Raw genomic sequence first — 13,542 nt, forward strand, 5'->3', positions numbered from 1 at the left:
AGTCGGAACTGATGGCTCTTGGAAGTGCTTTGTTAGAGCCTGCTTAGGGACATGGACTCGCTTTAGTGCTAAGGAGTCCTTGGGAAATGCTTCATTCATGGTGTAGACACGCACCAGTGAAGCGTCTCGGGGAAATCAGTGGCTGCTTCAGCCTTAGCCTGTTCCCTTGCCCTGTTTGAGAGCCCATCTTAAGGAAACAGATGCTGTTGTTAAGAGTAGAACATGTCTGAATGTTGGTTTGGGGCTTGTTTGTTGTTGTTGGTTTCCTTTTCCAGTATCCTTTCCCACGATTTCGGGTACTTTCCTCCTAACGCAAGTGCTCTTGTCTGAAAGACTCCACAAAATCGATCGGAGTCGTGGAGTACTTGGGTCCTGTTTAGCTAAAATTAAATGTGGCTGTGCAGGGCTTTGTCCAGGGTAAAAGTCAGGATTCAGTGCAGGCTCCATCCTGCAACTGCCGGGAATGGAGGGAGCAGCAGGGAACAGCTCTGCTGCCTCTCATTTGGCTGGATAATACATGAAATAATACAATTGCAGAGGTGAAGGTGCTCAGGGAAGGTAACTAGGAGGAGGCCAGTACAGATGAATTCTGCCTGCTGCAAGATTTTCCTTGAGATTCAGTAATTTGAAGATTCGTCAAAATCCACTGTGGTTTCACCAGTGGGATCTTTGGATGGCCTTGGCATTCTGATTTCCGAGGGAAAGAATTTGTATTCAATACCTGACTGCACAATCCTTTATGTGAACAAATAGAAAAGAACCTTGCAGGTTAACTTTTGCTGTGCACAGCCTTTTGAGTCCTGGATAAAAGGACATTCAGGAGTTTGCACTTCAAAGTTAATAATGAAGGGAGGGAAAAATAGAAGGTTTGTGCCTTAAATAAATTATTTTTAAAAATCAGTCATTCTGTCATATGAAAAGGAAATTGCTGTTTAAGGTCACCTAGTGAAATTAGCTTCAATTAAGCATCCTTTCTAAACGCAGTGCTTGTTGTCAGAGCCACTCATCTTGTGGTAATGCCTGACCTTCTGAGTTTATGATTATTAATCTGTTTAAAAAACCCTAAACCACCTAAAACCGAATAGGTTATTATCTGTGTAATCAGCTGTTGAAAGGAGCTTCGCCACCATACATCATTATTTGCTTTGTGCTCACCAAATTGTGACTGGCAGAGCATTTGTTTCACATCTCCAGAGCTGAGTGATGGTGCCAAGGAGGTATTTCCTCTGTTGGATGCTGCAGCCGTGGGACTGGGTGTTGGGGGCTGAAAACAGAAGCAGTGGAGAGAATCAGAAGCTGCTGGAGCGTCCCTGCCCCGTTCCCACTGCGTGACTGATGGAGCAAAGTGCATGTGGAGGATGGCAGTGAGTGCTCAGCCTTTCCCCTCGCTGGAATTCCTCCAAGTACACATCTAAAACTTGCAGGCCAAACTTCTTAAACTGCCTTTCTTCCCGTGATACCTATTCCTGTAAAATATCTGTATAGGATATAAATGGCTGCTGTGGTGTGTTCCTGTGCTCGGCTCCACACAGGGCAAACCCAACACGTCCAGCTGCTGCTTCCATTTCGGGGTTTTCTCTGTGTGGAGGTGACCCAGCCATGGAAGGTGCTGCTTTTCCTCCCCGCAGGGCTGGCATTCAACAGGCACTTGTGCTGTAATTGGAAATTCTGGAGAAAATAGGGCACGAGTGAGCCTGAAAAATGAATATTCCAGCGCTTGCATTCATCTGCCACCCTTACCCCACTGCAAAGTGAAAGAGAGCAGCGATCACAGGCACATCTCGACGACATTTATGAATAATTATCATAATTATACTTCACAAGAGCTTAATTCTGCTGGTTCTCAGACATGTCAGTGAGACACGAAGCGCTGCCCTTTGCAGGGAGAGGCAGGGACAGGGCTCAGCACCCGCGGGCGTTCAGCGGGACCCACGTGGGACTGCGCCTGCCCACGCTCCTGATTCCATAGCCACAGGAGGAAAAAACTCCAAGGGAAGGAGAGGGCATTATGCACACTGGCCTTCACTTGGAAGCAATTGGATTTTAAGTTTGCTAGCTGGTAAAAATGTTTATGATGTTGTGCAGCAAGCAAATAAACCACCGGTGGCAGGGATCGTGAGGGGAGGATGGCTTGAAGATGCTTCCAGACTGAAAAGTTCACGTTCTTCTTCCTTCCTGGATAAAACACCTTTGTGCCAAGGGACATCCTGGTGTGTTTGCAATGCTGATAGTGCTTGTTTGGGTACCAGGGGCCTGTGCCCTCGCTGGGGGTGGCACTGCCTTGCCTGGCAGAGCTGTCACTTGTGCTGCTCCCAGTGTTGGGCAGCTCAACCTGCCTTGGTCACCCGGTGTGCTTGGGGAACCCAGTGGGTCTGCTGCAGAACTGCAGGCTGATGGATGCATTCCTGGGGCTGGCACAAGGCCACAGACAACCAGACCCTTTTTTTATCCACTGTGAGTTTTTTCTTTCACCAGGCAGGGGAGGTTTTGCTTGGCATTGGTGACTGGGCTGGTGAAAGGGTTCCCAGGCCATAAACTGGGCAGTTTCACACACCCCAGTCTGAACTGTGGGGGGAAAAAAAAAATATATATACATGGTCTTTCTTGGCTTTCCAACAATAGGTCACCCCCACTGTGGGTCTGGATTCTCTGCAGGATCAAAGCCAAAGACTTCAGTTTGTGAGGGAGCCAAAGGCTGTAGCAACATGTGGTCAGGAGAGGTTGGTGAGAAGCCAGGTGGGAAGCAGAGGGGAGTGCTAAAATATGTAGGAGGAAAACAAGAGGATTATTTTTCATATTCAGGCAGCCAGGAGTTCTGGAATGATGATGTGTTGATAGGTAGCAACACTGAGGGATCAGCAGAGCTCAGGTTCTGCTTGTCTGTGAAGATGAACCTGTGAGCCACAGAAAGAGCTCTGTGCCTTCACTGCCTTTTGAACTCACAGCCTGTCGTGGTGTGGTTTGGTTTTCCTCTGCGTGAACATGTGTCACTTCATTTGGAGGAGAGAGAAAGGTCATGTTGCTCCATTAAAAATTAAACTTCTTTTCAGCTGCTGATGAAGCCGTTAAGGTGGCAGATGCTCAGGCTGTGGAATGAAGGAGTAGGAATGCCCTGGGTAGTTTTAACCAGCTGAAAGTGCAGTTTGATGGTCAATATTTTCCTGAGGGGATATATTTAGTAAGAATGATGATGTTCCCAAGTCATTGACTGAAAGTCTCAAATGGACTTGTTTTGTTTCTGGTGGAATTAAAGGCTTAGGATATTGATAATACTTAGATGTGGAAACCGGTCAATATTTTCTACTGGGAAGTACTGCTGGAGAATATTTGATTTGGTTTTCCTCTGTTAATATATTCCTTCCTCAAAAAAACAAAACAAAACAAAACAAAACAAACCCAACAAAACAAACCCCAACTTGGTGCAGGAGATAAATATTGCAGAACCTGAGAATTTTGAAGCAGAAAGGCAGTGGTTGTGCCTAAGGCAACAGGCAGCCTCAGAGGAGGAGCTGGGATTAGCAGCTGGTTGCTCCCAGCTAATCCAGTTTGCAAATCCCCAGTCAGCACCGCTGTCCTGGGAGCTGCTTGGAGCTGTGGACAGCCCGGGGCTCTCCAGCCCAAACCCAGAGCCCACTGCAGGTCCAGGCTCTGGCTGCAGCTGCAGAGGGTGCTCTCTGCTCGTGTGGTGGCTGTTCCCATCCTCTGCTGCTCCCCAAGGTGCCCTTTGGATCTCGCTCCAACTGGCTCCCAATTAAATCCAGCTCAGGTCAGCTCCTGACAAGCAGCCTCCCTTGTAACTCGGCGAGGTTACCAGCCACCAGATTCTTGAAATGCATCTTAAAAAGAGAAAGGTTTGGGCTGGGAGCCAAGATGATTTTCTGCCTTTCTTTATATTTTTTCCCTCTCTCCCCCTGCCTTCTCTCCAGCAAGTCTTTTGGCAGAGTTGTGGCTCAGCTAGGAGGTTGTGGGGACCGAGAGCACAATGTTAATTAGCTGTTGTACCTTCCAGCTTGTAACACCCTCATGGAGACCCAGTTGTCATAATTAATGACCACAGAAATAGCAGAAGGGCTCTTAGACCTTGTGCTGAGGGATTTGAGCCAATTCCTCGGTACTGGAAACCAGGAAGAGGCTTGAGTGAGGGCAGGTTGTCCTGTGTGTGTGCAAAGGGAGCCTTGCATCCTCCTGAAGTGCCCAGAATGGGATGTTTTGTGGGATACAGCAGCTCCCAAACACAAGCTGCTCTGGTGGCGTTTCTGGAGTCACCTCTGCGTCAGTAATTATAATTGTTCTTCGTTAGTAAGTTGTTTGGTGTGGCACAGCACAGATGGAAGATGGGTTTAGTCTATAATTGAGTCCTCTGTAGTGTGTTTTGTACAGAGCAAAAGGAGGGGAATGAAGTGATGTTGTTTGCTTTGAGGCACTAAGTGTGAACAGCCCTGTTCTGCTGTCCCAGGACACAAACCAGGAATTGCTGCTGGGCTGGGAGAGGAGCTGGACCCTCTTTGGTGAGCAAACCAACAAATGCAGCTGCATCAGCACCCAGGGGTGTAAAGGTAACTCCTTGCTCCAGCCAAGAGCCAGCAGGAGCTGCTGTCCCTCTTTGAATGGCTGTGGAGACTCCAGGTCCTGGATTCGGGGTCAGCTCGAGTGGGAAATCAAGGGAGGAGGTGGGACAGGTGTGGGGCTGATCTCCTCTCTGCTGGCAAGGACTGGATTTCAGTGCAGATCCTCCCAGCTGTGGAGGAGAGAGGTTTGGAGGGGGGAAGTGTAAGAACAACACAGGAAAGGATGGAGAAATGTTGTGGCATTGGTGGGAAGTTCATGGCCAGCTGGAAGGGGATGGGTGGGCAGGATGCTGGTCTGGTGGGGCATTTGAGGATGAGGCTCATCCTGGAAAATTCCTCTCTTTGTGGTGTGGCAGCTTCATCCTGCTGGTTCAGGAAGGTGAATCTCCTAAGCATTCTCCTCTGAGGATACTGGGTGGAACATGAGGCACTTTGTGCTATTTTTGTATTTAAGTGAATCATCAGAAGCCTGGCTGGGGTTATTGTGTGTGACCTCTGTGTCCCCTCAACCCTCCCAGTGTGATGGCACAGCCAGCCCAGGAGCAAGGGAGTTACAGGGGCCCTGCTGGGCCTTGGATGTAGGAGGTGAGGTCCCAGCTGCCTGCCCTGCTTGGGGATGTCCCAGCTGCAGGGTGGGAATGGTCCTGTCCCTGTGGCTGCTGCCTGACCGTGGGGCACAGAGCCTTTGGGAGTTCCTGACCTCCTTTGCAAAGCGCCTGCAGCTGAGTGGGTGGGGATCAGCAGCTCCAAGGAGCCTGGGGAGAGCAGGGAACCCGCTTCTCACTGGCTACACCTGGCAATTAAATCCTGAGCATGGCAGCAGCTCTGCTCCCCGAGGAATTGTATTCCACCCACCAAGCCGGACCCGTGGCTGGGTTGGCTGAGCATGCAGCACTCGTGTGATCCCAGCAAAGACTGGTTTTAGCAGCACTTGCTGGCAGAGTTCATTCCCCTGTTGGGCACATACAGCTCCTGACCTGCATTTGGTGCCCCCTTATCTACAGGAGAGACAATTCCAGCCTCTGTAATTAATGGCTCTGTCCTGCCGGGGTCTCCGGTGAAGCATCAACACGGGAAATTGGCCAGGCTAAGTGGTGCCTGTGCCTGGATCCTGGCTGCAGAGGCAGCTCTCAGCCAGCTGAGATGAATTGTGGTTTAGTTGCTGAATTCATTTTTCATCCTTGGGTCTGATGGCAGGGGCAGGAATAGTTCCTGTGCAGCCCGGGTGTAACTCCTCCACCTGCAGCCTCATTTGTTGCAGATATCCCATGAGCTGATGGAGAACCAGGGCTTGTTGGGCTCTGTCCCTGGGGATTACCCGTGCTGGGGTTTTGCAATGGCATTCAGGGACCAGACAGTCCAACACCACTCCTCAGGGGGATAAGGTTACAAGATAAGGGGTTAATTCTCAGGGAGCTGCTAAAAGGCAGCACAACCACTCTGATTTGACCTGGCACTTGGTGAATCTCTCAGCTCTCCCTGAACATTGGTTCTGAGGTGCTGTCAGGCTCCCACACATGGTGATGGTGTGCTCTGTATCCTTCCTTTCAGAAAAAGCCAATTTATCTCACTTGTAGTGAAGCATAATATCAACCATGCACCAGGAGACTCCTGTTCCTGTACCCCTGTGCTCACCTGCTTTCCTCTCTCTCTCTTCTTCACTTTCCCTGCTTCTTGTCTGCCTCCCCCTTCACTTCATCTCTTTTTCCCTCACCCTTGGTTCCCCTGTAGCTCCTGCTTGGCAGGGAGCTGTGGCCACCTCTGTCTCAAAGCTTCAGCAGTGTTCAGCTTGGGCTGTATCTGTGTGTGGGACAGGTGAGTCAGTCTGGTGAGCTGAGCTTTGGATTTCTAATCCTGGCTCCTTTGCTGGCCTTAGGATGGGTTTTGGCTTCCTCACCTGCAGGGTGGGATTGGTGCTAAAGCAGCCCATGCCTGGGGCAGCGTTAGGTGGATCAGGTTCAAGGGAAAACAGGGAAAAATGGATTACTCAGACTTGCTGGCCAGCAGTGTGTACCTTCAGTGTGCTCTTCACTGGGCTGGGAGTGATCCCTGCAGGAACAGCCGTGCTTTAGGCTGCAGATGGACACACTGGGGGCCAGGTAGGGCTTCCAGATATGATATTTGGGCTTCAGGCAGCGCAAATAATCTGCCTTGTATCCAGGGCGGGACTGTGTGTCTGTGTCCTGAAGGACAGCTGGGAGCAGGCGACGCTGCTGGAAGCTCTCAGTTATTTTTGGAGGCTGTCAGGTAAACGGGGAGCATCCAACTCCTCTCCAGAAGCTGTGCCAAAGGCTGGCCTGCCAGTCAGACCCAGCTCCCCAACACCTGCCTGTGGGTGTTAAACCCAATCTTTGCCCTTACATGGACATCTTTGGAGCTGCTGTCTCTCCCCCAGCCCTGGGAAGAGCTGGGAGCCTGTGCCTTGTTGCCAGAGCAGCCAAGAGGAGTTTGGCCCTGGGGAAGGGCTGTGACAGTGCTGGGGATGCTGGGGACAAGCTGCGCCTCCCCACAGGTTCTTTTGCCTTGCTTTTAAGGCACTTGTATTTGCTGTTGTTGGCACATAAGGACGTTTTGGAGGCTGTTGGGTGGCTGAGGAAGCACAGCAGCATTTTCTCATTGCTCTGGTGAAACAGCAGCTGGGAGGGAAGGAGCAGATCTGCTGGAGGAGGAAGGATGCTGAGTGCTTTCACATGGGGTGGGTTTCAGCCTGTGCACACGTGAGATGGAAAGTGCATTTTTCAGGAGTAGCTTTTCCTGGCATTGCAGTTCATCTTGTTAATAAATCTCTTGTAACACCTCCCTGCAGAGCCCCTCAAGGAACTGGCTAACCAGGAGAAAGTGGAGATCCAAGAAAAGCCTCCTAATCCATTATCAGCAAATGCAATCAGACTCTCCATCTGCTATCCCAGGCCCCTGCAAGCCCCACAACTGGGAGCCAGCCCCTGCTGCCTCCTGCACAGATGTTTGGTCACTGTGTGCCTTCGCTGCCTCTCTCTGCATTCAGCCTGGTGTCACCTCAGATTAGTGGGCTCGTGCTCAGAGCCCGTGCCTGCCCTCGGGAGGAGCCAGGTAAAGCTGACAGGCTGAGGCAAGCACACCTTGGCTGGGAAACAAGAGTTGGGTGGTTCATGGAGCCACGTTAAATTTAGTGCTGTGTGCTCTGGTATGGAAATGAGAGCCTTGGCTTGGCCAGGATTGCGTTGGAGAGGGTCTGCAGGAGGAGGAGGAGACAGAAAGAACCTCTTGTGATGGGTGTTTGTTAATGACACAGGTTGGGAGTGCTTGGTTTCCCTCCCCCCGCCTCTGAATCACAGAACAGTTTGGGTTGGAAGGGACCTTAAGGATCATCTCATCCAGCCCCTGCACGGGCAGGGACACTTCCACCAGACCAGGTTGTGCAGGGTCCCATCCAACCTGTCCTTGGACACTGGCCTCAGACCTGTTCACGCTGGAGCACTGGCAGCATCTGGGAAGCCTTAGGATGTGTGTCAGGTCTGTGGGTGGTCACCAGGGGGACAGCTCTGCCTCGGAGGAATCCGTGAGCTAAGCCGGGGACCCTTCTTTGCAAGGAGGGCACAAAGATACGAGCTGGCTGCTCGATGGCACCTGAGTGTGGAGCCCAGATTTGCAGGCAGGGCTGTGGTGTGGCCCTACAACACCATCTTTCCTTCTCCTCTGGTCATCACAGCATCCCAGAGGGGCTGAGGTTGGAAAGGTTGTCCGGTCCCACCTCCTGCTCAAGCAAGCCCTCCACCAGCAGGTGTGCCAGGACTATTCCAGCTGGATTTTAGACATCTCCAAGGATGGCAAACACCACCTCTCTCCCCTCAGGGGATGAGTTCACTCCATGAGCAGCATGGCAGTGGGGCTCAGGGGGCTGGCCCATGTTTGTACCCGAGCTGGTGGCCCTGGTTTGCCTCGGTGGCAGCACTGGAGCAGCAGTGGGGTGCTGGGATGGAGATCAGCCAGCAGAGCACCGGGTGTGCCGCCACGAGGGCACATTTCAGTCTGTTCCAACCATGCCATGCTTTGTCTACCAGCCCCATAGTAATATCTGGGCACCTGCTAGCATTTCCTACTTGTCCTCTTTTTTCCTGAGTCCTTTGAAATATTCATTATCCAGGATAAAAATCTGTCCCAGGTAATGTCAGGATTCAACTGCACAAAAATGAGAAAAAGAGCCAAAGTAACAGCAGGTAAAGAATGGTTTAATTTAGTAACTAATTTTCTATAAAGTAATTATTTCTTTAAAAACCTGGGATTTGCTTGAAGTATCCCAATTACTTTTTTCATTATGGCTACAGAATGAATGCTTGTTTAATTAGTAAACATTTGGCATGCCTTTAAATAGGTTTTTAATTACATTAAAGGGACACTGTCAAGGTGTCTTTCATAATTTTTAACAGACCTGGATTTCTTTTTTCCCCTCACTCACAGTTGGATGCAACTCCTTGGGTTCGATTGGCTGTTCCAGACAAAAACTGGAGAAGCCATTTCCCTGGAAAAGATTAAAAAGGGACGCTCATTTGTGGGTTTGGAGCTGAGCTGTGCTCTCCCCACCTCCTGTTTCTCAACTTGCTGCCAGCAGGGCTTGGAGCCTCCTTTGCATCTCTGCTGCCCCAGCCAGCCCCTGTGCTGAATACCCAGAGCTAAACCAGCAGCTTTTGCCCCCAAAATCTCCCTGTGCTGCTCCCTGGTGCAGCAGACACCTCTTCTGCAGCCTCTCAGCTGCTCCCAGGAGTAGCTCTCCTAATAAATCACCAGTGCTCTAACTGAGCTTGATGCGAGCTCCTGGAGGAAATCTGGCTCTGGGTGAGCCCCCAGGCTCCTGCCTGCCTTTGGATCCTCAGCCTGCTCCTTCCCTGGGCTGGGAGAAGCTGCTGGCAGAGGCCAAACCTGATTAAGCTGCTGGTGCTGGGGTGCTGCTCGTGCCCTGCCCGGCGTGGGGAGGCTGGACATGCCCGTGGTCAGTGTGTGATGGATGAGGCTCAGAGTGGCTGCCCCGAGCTGTGTCCCCCCTCTCTGCTCGCAGGAGCTGAGGCCTCTGCTCCATTTTTGGGGAAGGTTCACTAATTGAAATGGATGGGAGTTGCTGCAGGCAGAGGCAGCTGGGCTTGAGCAAAGGGTTCCTGGGGTGTCCCCAAAGGGGAAGCAAACAGCAGAACCAGTGTGGGGGGGTGTGACAAAGGGGCTGGCTGGGGACCTGTGCCAGTCCTTTCTGCCTCCTCTAAGCCATGTCCCTGCTCTGCTCCCCAAATGTTTTACAGGCTGAACAAGCAGACTGAAGTGCCTCTGGTTTAATTTCTGCCTGCGTTTCAGACATCCTCACTCTCCTCTGAGGAGCAGGAGCTGCAGGGAATGAAAATATCCAGTGTCTTTGTTTTAATATCGTTGACTTTCTGCTCTTCTGGGTCCTGGCAGGCTCCCCTGAGGCCACATCCTCCTCCAGCATGCTCTGAGCACCTCTTCTTGGTTTCCTCAAGTTTTCCCCTTACTCCCATCTGTTCTCCTCCTCCCTATCCACCACCTGCTCCTTCTTCCTCCTGCTCTGTTGGCTCTCCACAAAGTCCTTTGCTTCTCCTGCAGTGCCTGTCACCTCCCCCATGTGGCCTTGGGTCCAGGTGCTGAGTCGTCCTGACCCCAAAGCAGATGGAGATGTGGAGCACTGGTGAGGTCTGGGTTGTGCAGTGATCCGTGGAGGATCCCTGGGAAGGAAGGATCCTGCCTGACACAGCTGGAGCTGGGCAGCAGAGGAGCCACAGCCTTCCATCCATCCCCCTTTCTGGAAGGAATTGCTGCACAGCTTGTCCACCCACCTTTCCTGAAGGGAAGCAATGCCCTTTCCTTCTTCCAGTTTCCAGGGAGACAGCCTCTGGGAAAGCTCTGGAAGTGCTGGAGCTGGCAGGAATGCCCAGCCCACCATCAGGCAGTGGCAGCCCAGGGGTCCCCTCTGCCCCACTCTGCATCCCACCCATCAGGGGCCAGAGGGACCCCTGGGAGCAGCTCCTGCCCGTTTGTCCTGCTCAGCATCGCTGTGTGGCAGCTTCCTGGGCACAGGGAATGGTGCTGTGGGAACTGACCCTTTCCCAAGTCCTTCCATGGGGCCACAGAGCCTCTTTGCTTTGGGGAATCAGGGCTGGGGAAGGCTGTGAGGTGGTGGGTGCAGGACTGGGGTCATGGTGGGAGCGGTGCTGCTGTGCCAGTGTCCCCTGTCCCCTCTGCCCTGGCGTGGCTGTCCCCAGGAGCTACCGGGGGATGGATGCTGGGATGGAGGAGCACAACCCAGCCTTGGGAATGTGGCTGCCCTGATCAGCTCCGTGCCCTGTCCCCAGTGCCACAGGGAGCTGAGGTCCCCCAGGTGTAATTCCCACTCCGGCTCCCAGCACCCCTCACAGATGGAGATTTCTAGAAGGGAGCGAATGGTTGTGAATATCCACGGCTTTGCAAGACTTCCATAAAATATGAATGCATGACAGCATCTGCATAAATTATTCAGGATAATCAGGACGGGGATGTTTCCCTGGTAATTTCATAGGGGCTCCTGGAGCTTGATTGTCCCACCCGCGGGGTGTGTGCCAAGCTCCCCAAGGCAGAAAGGGAAAGTCCTGAGCATCCCAGGTCTCCCAGCTCCTCCCCTCGCTCTCCTCAGATTGCCAACTGCTCTCCCTCCTGCCTCGATGCGCTTTCCCCTAGCTCCCAGTGCTATTAACACCTTTAATTAGAGCTGCTTATTGATGTACTGCTGTTTATCTAAGTGCAGCTGATCAAGGCAGAGAAGCCGTGGAGCCAAAGAGAATCACACCCTCCTGCAGCCTGCACAGCCGGGACAAGGAGAGAGGAATCCAGATAGGGAAAAGCAGGGCAGAACAAGGGGGTGGTGCCAGCCTTTTGTGGCTGTGCCTGGTCCCTGTGCAAGTTACTCCAGGTAATGCTGGCGTTTTCCTGCAGGAGCATCCCTCAGGAGAAGGGTGTCCCTTGTGTCCCTGCCTATAGTCAGCGCTGTCCCATCCCGACTGCCTTATGTCAGGAAAACCCCACTGGAACAGGGAGTGCTCCAAGGAAGAGGTGTTTCCTTCTGCCTGAGGGGTCAACCAGAGCAGATCCAGCATGGATGGATGCATGGATGGGTGCTCACCACAGGACACCCATGAGCACAGGCACCACGTGGGTTTGAGCATTGGGGCAGGATCCGAAACCCCGAAATCAGCTGGACACAGGGTTTTACCCCCACACTGGGGTGCTGGGGGGAAAAATCCTGCTCTCTCCTCCCAGGGAGGGGCCTGTGTGTCTGCATTCCATAAAGCCACCCCCAGGGGAGAGCAATTCCTGGTGCTGAGGCAGCGCTCCAGACACGTGGCTGCTCCTGGTGTGAGCAGGGAGAAGAAGGATTAGCACAGCTCTGTGAAAACACACCCTTGGACTCTGCCGTGAGGCTGTGCAGTGACCTGTGTGTGCTGAGCCAGCTTTCCTGACTTCCTCGCTTGGTTTGAACCCGGCATCTCCTCCTGGGCCGCCGGCACTGACAGAGGATGGTGGCACTGGGCTGCAGGACCGAGCACCCGGCTGCTGCAGGAGGCAGGATTTGGCTGTTCCTAAAGCATGGCAGCCCCCTGGCACCTCTAACCAGCCATGCCAGGGACAAGGTGGAGAGGGTGATGTGCTCCAGAAGGAGAGCTTCCCTTCCCCCTTGCCGTCGGGGTTTATTAATTCCTCGCTCGGTGAAGTCTCTATTAATAATGGCTGCAGGATCTGGCTGGGAAGCTGCGTAATGAGATCCTCTGCTGGCTGTTCCTGGGCTGCTGTGATTGTGTTTGGAGGACAAAATTCTATGTGGATTAATTAAAATGAAAAACAAAAGGGAAAAAAAAAAAAAAAAAGGCAGGGTTGTTTGAATTATTTACCAGTTTCCAGGAGACAAAGCAGTAATTGCAAGTGTCTTATTGCAGGTGTTTGGAGGGGGGATGCTCCCATCTCTGGGCAAGGAGCAAAGTCTGGTTATTTACTGGTGTGGAGGAGACTTATCAATCCTCTCTGAGGCCAAGTGCAGCTCCAACTGCTCCTCAGTTTGCTGATTCTGATTTTCTCCCCTTCCTTTTGGAAATTCGGAAGACAGAGGCTCTGAGAGAGCTTTGACGTGGATAAATGTGGGAACAAGCTCTGCCAGCAGTGTGCTCTTCCCTCCTCAGCAAGGAAATGGAGAGGGAAAACCCCAAAGCATCCTTCCCTGAGGAACTGCCTGTCCTCTGTTGACTTTCCCCCCTGCCAGGGCCCCTCTGGGTCACACAAATGCCACTGTGTGCTCCTTGTGATGCCACTTTCTGGATGCCTGTTGTGCCAGGGGGACGCTGAGCCTGAAGGAATTGAACCCCCCCAGGATGAGGCAAAATGCCCTTTGGGAATGAGGTCTTGTCCCTAATGGATGCATCTGGATCCCTAACCCAGGGCTGGATCCAAGCCCAGGGAAAACCCACCCTGGGCTGTGTCACAGCTGTCCCACGGCGCTGGGGTGGCTTTGGCAGCGTGTCCCAGCCGTGCCCTGGGAAGGAGGGCTGGTACCAACCCAGCTCTTCAAATCCTGGCTTCCTTCACGGGATGATGGGATGATTTCTTAGCTGATGGATCAGCAGCATTTTAGGGAATTTCTCCGTGCTTTTACTGCTCTTTTACTCAAGTGCTTCTCCCCTTGATTGCCTCCGTCCGTCTCTTTTCAAGCCAGGGCCTCGGGAGCTGCCTAATTGATTTCAAAGGGAACAGGACTTGCTGGAAATTGAGTTTTGTGTTCCTCCCTGCCTCTGTGACAGAGCACCTGGCGGCTCCAGCCCCAGCTCCTGCAGCAGTTCACCTTCACTGGCTTGTCTGGAGAAGAACTATAGAAAAGAAAGAAAAATGAAGGAAAGAGGTACAAAAAATTCCATTTAGCAATATAGGGCGTGATCAATATTCCTTTGTCTCCATATTCAAATCGTGATCCTGC

The sequence above is a fragment of the Aphelocoma coerulescens genome, chromosome 18, assembly GCF_041296385.1.
Source record: "Aphelocoma coerulescens isolate FSJ_1873_10779 chromosome 18, UR_Acoe_1.0, whole genome shotgun sequence".
NCBI classification, from domain to species: domain Eukaryota; kingdom Metazoa; phylum Chordata; class Aves; order Passeriformes; family Corvidae; genus Aphelocoma; species Aphelocoma coerulescens.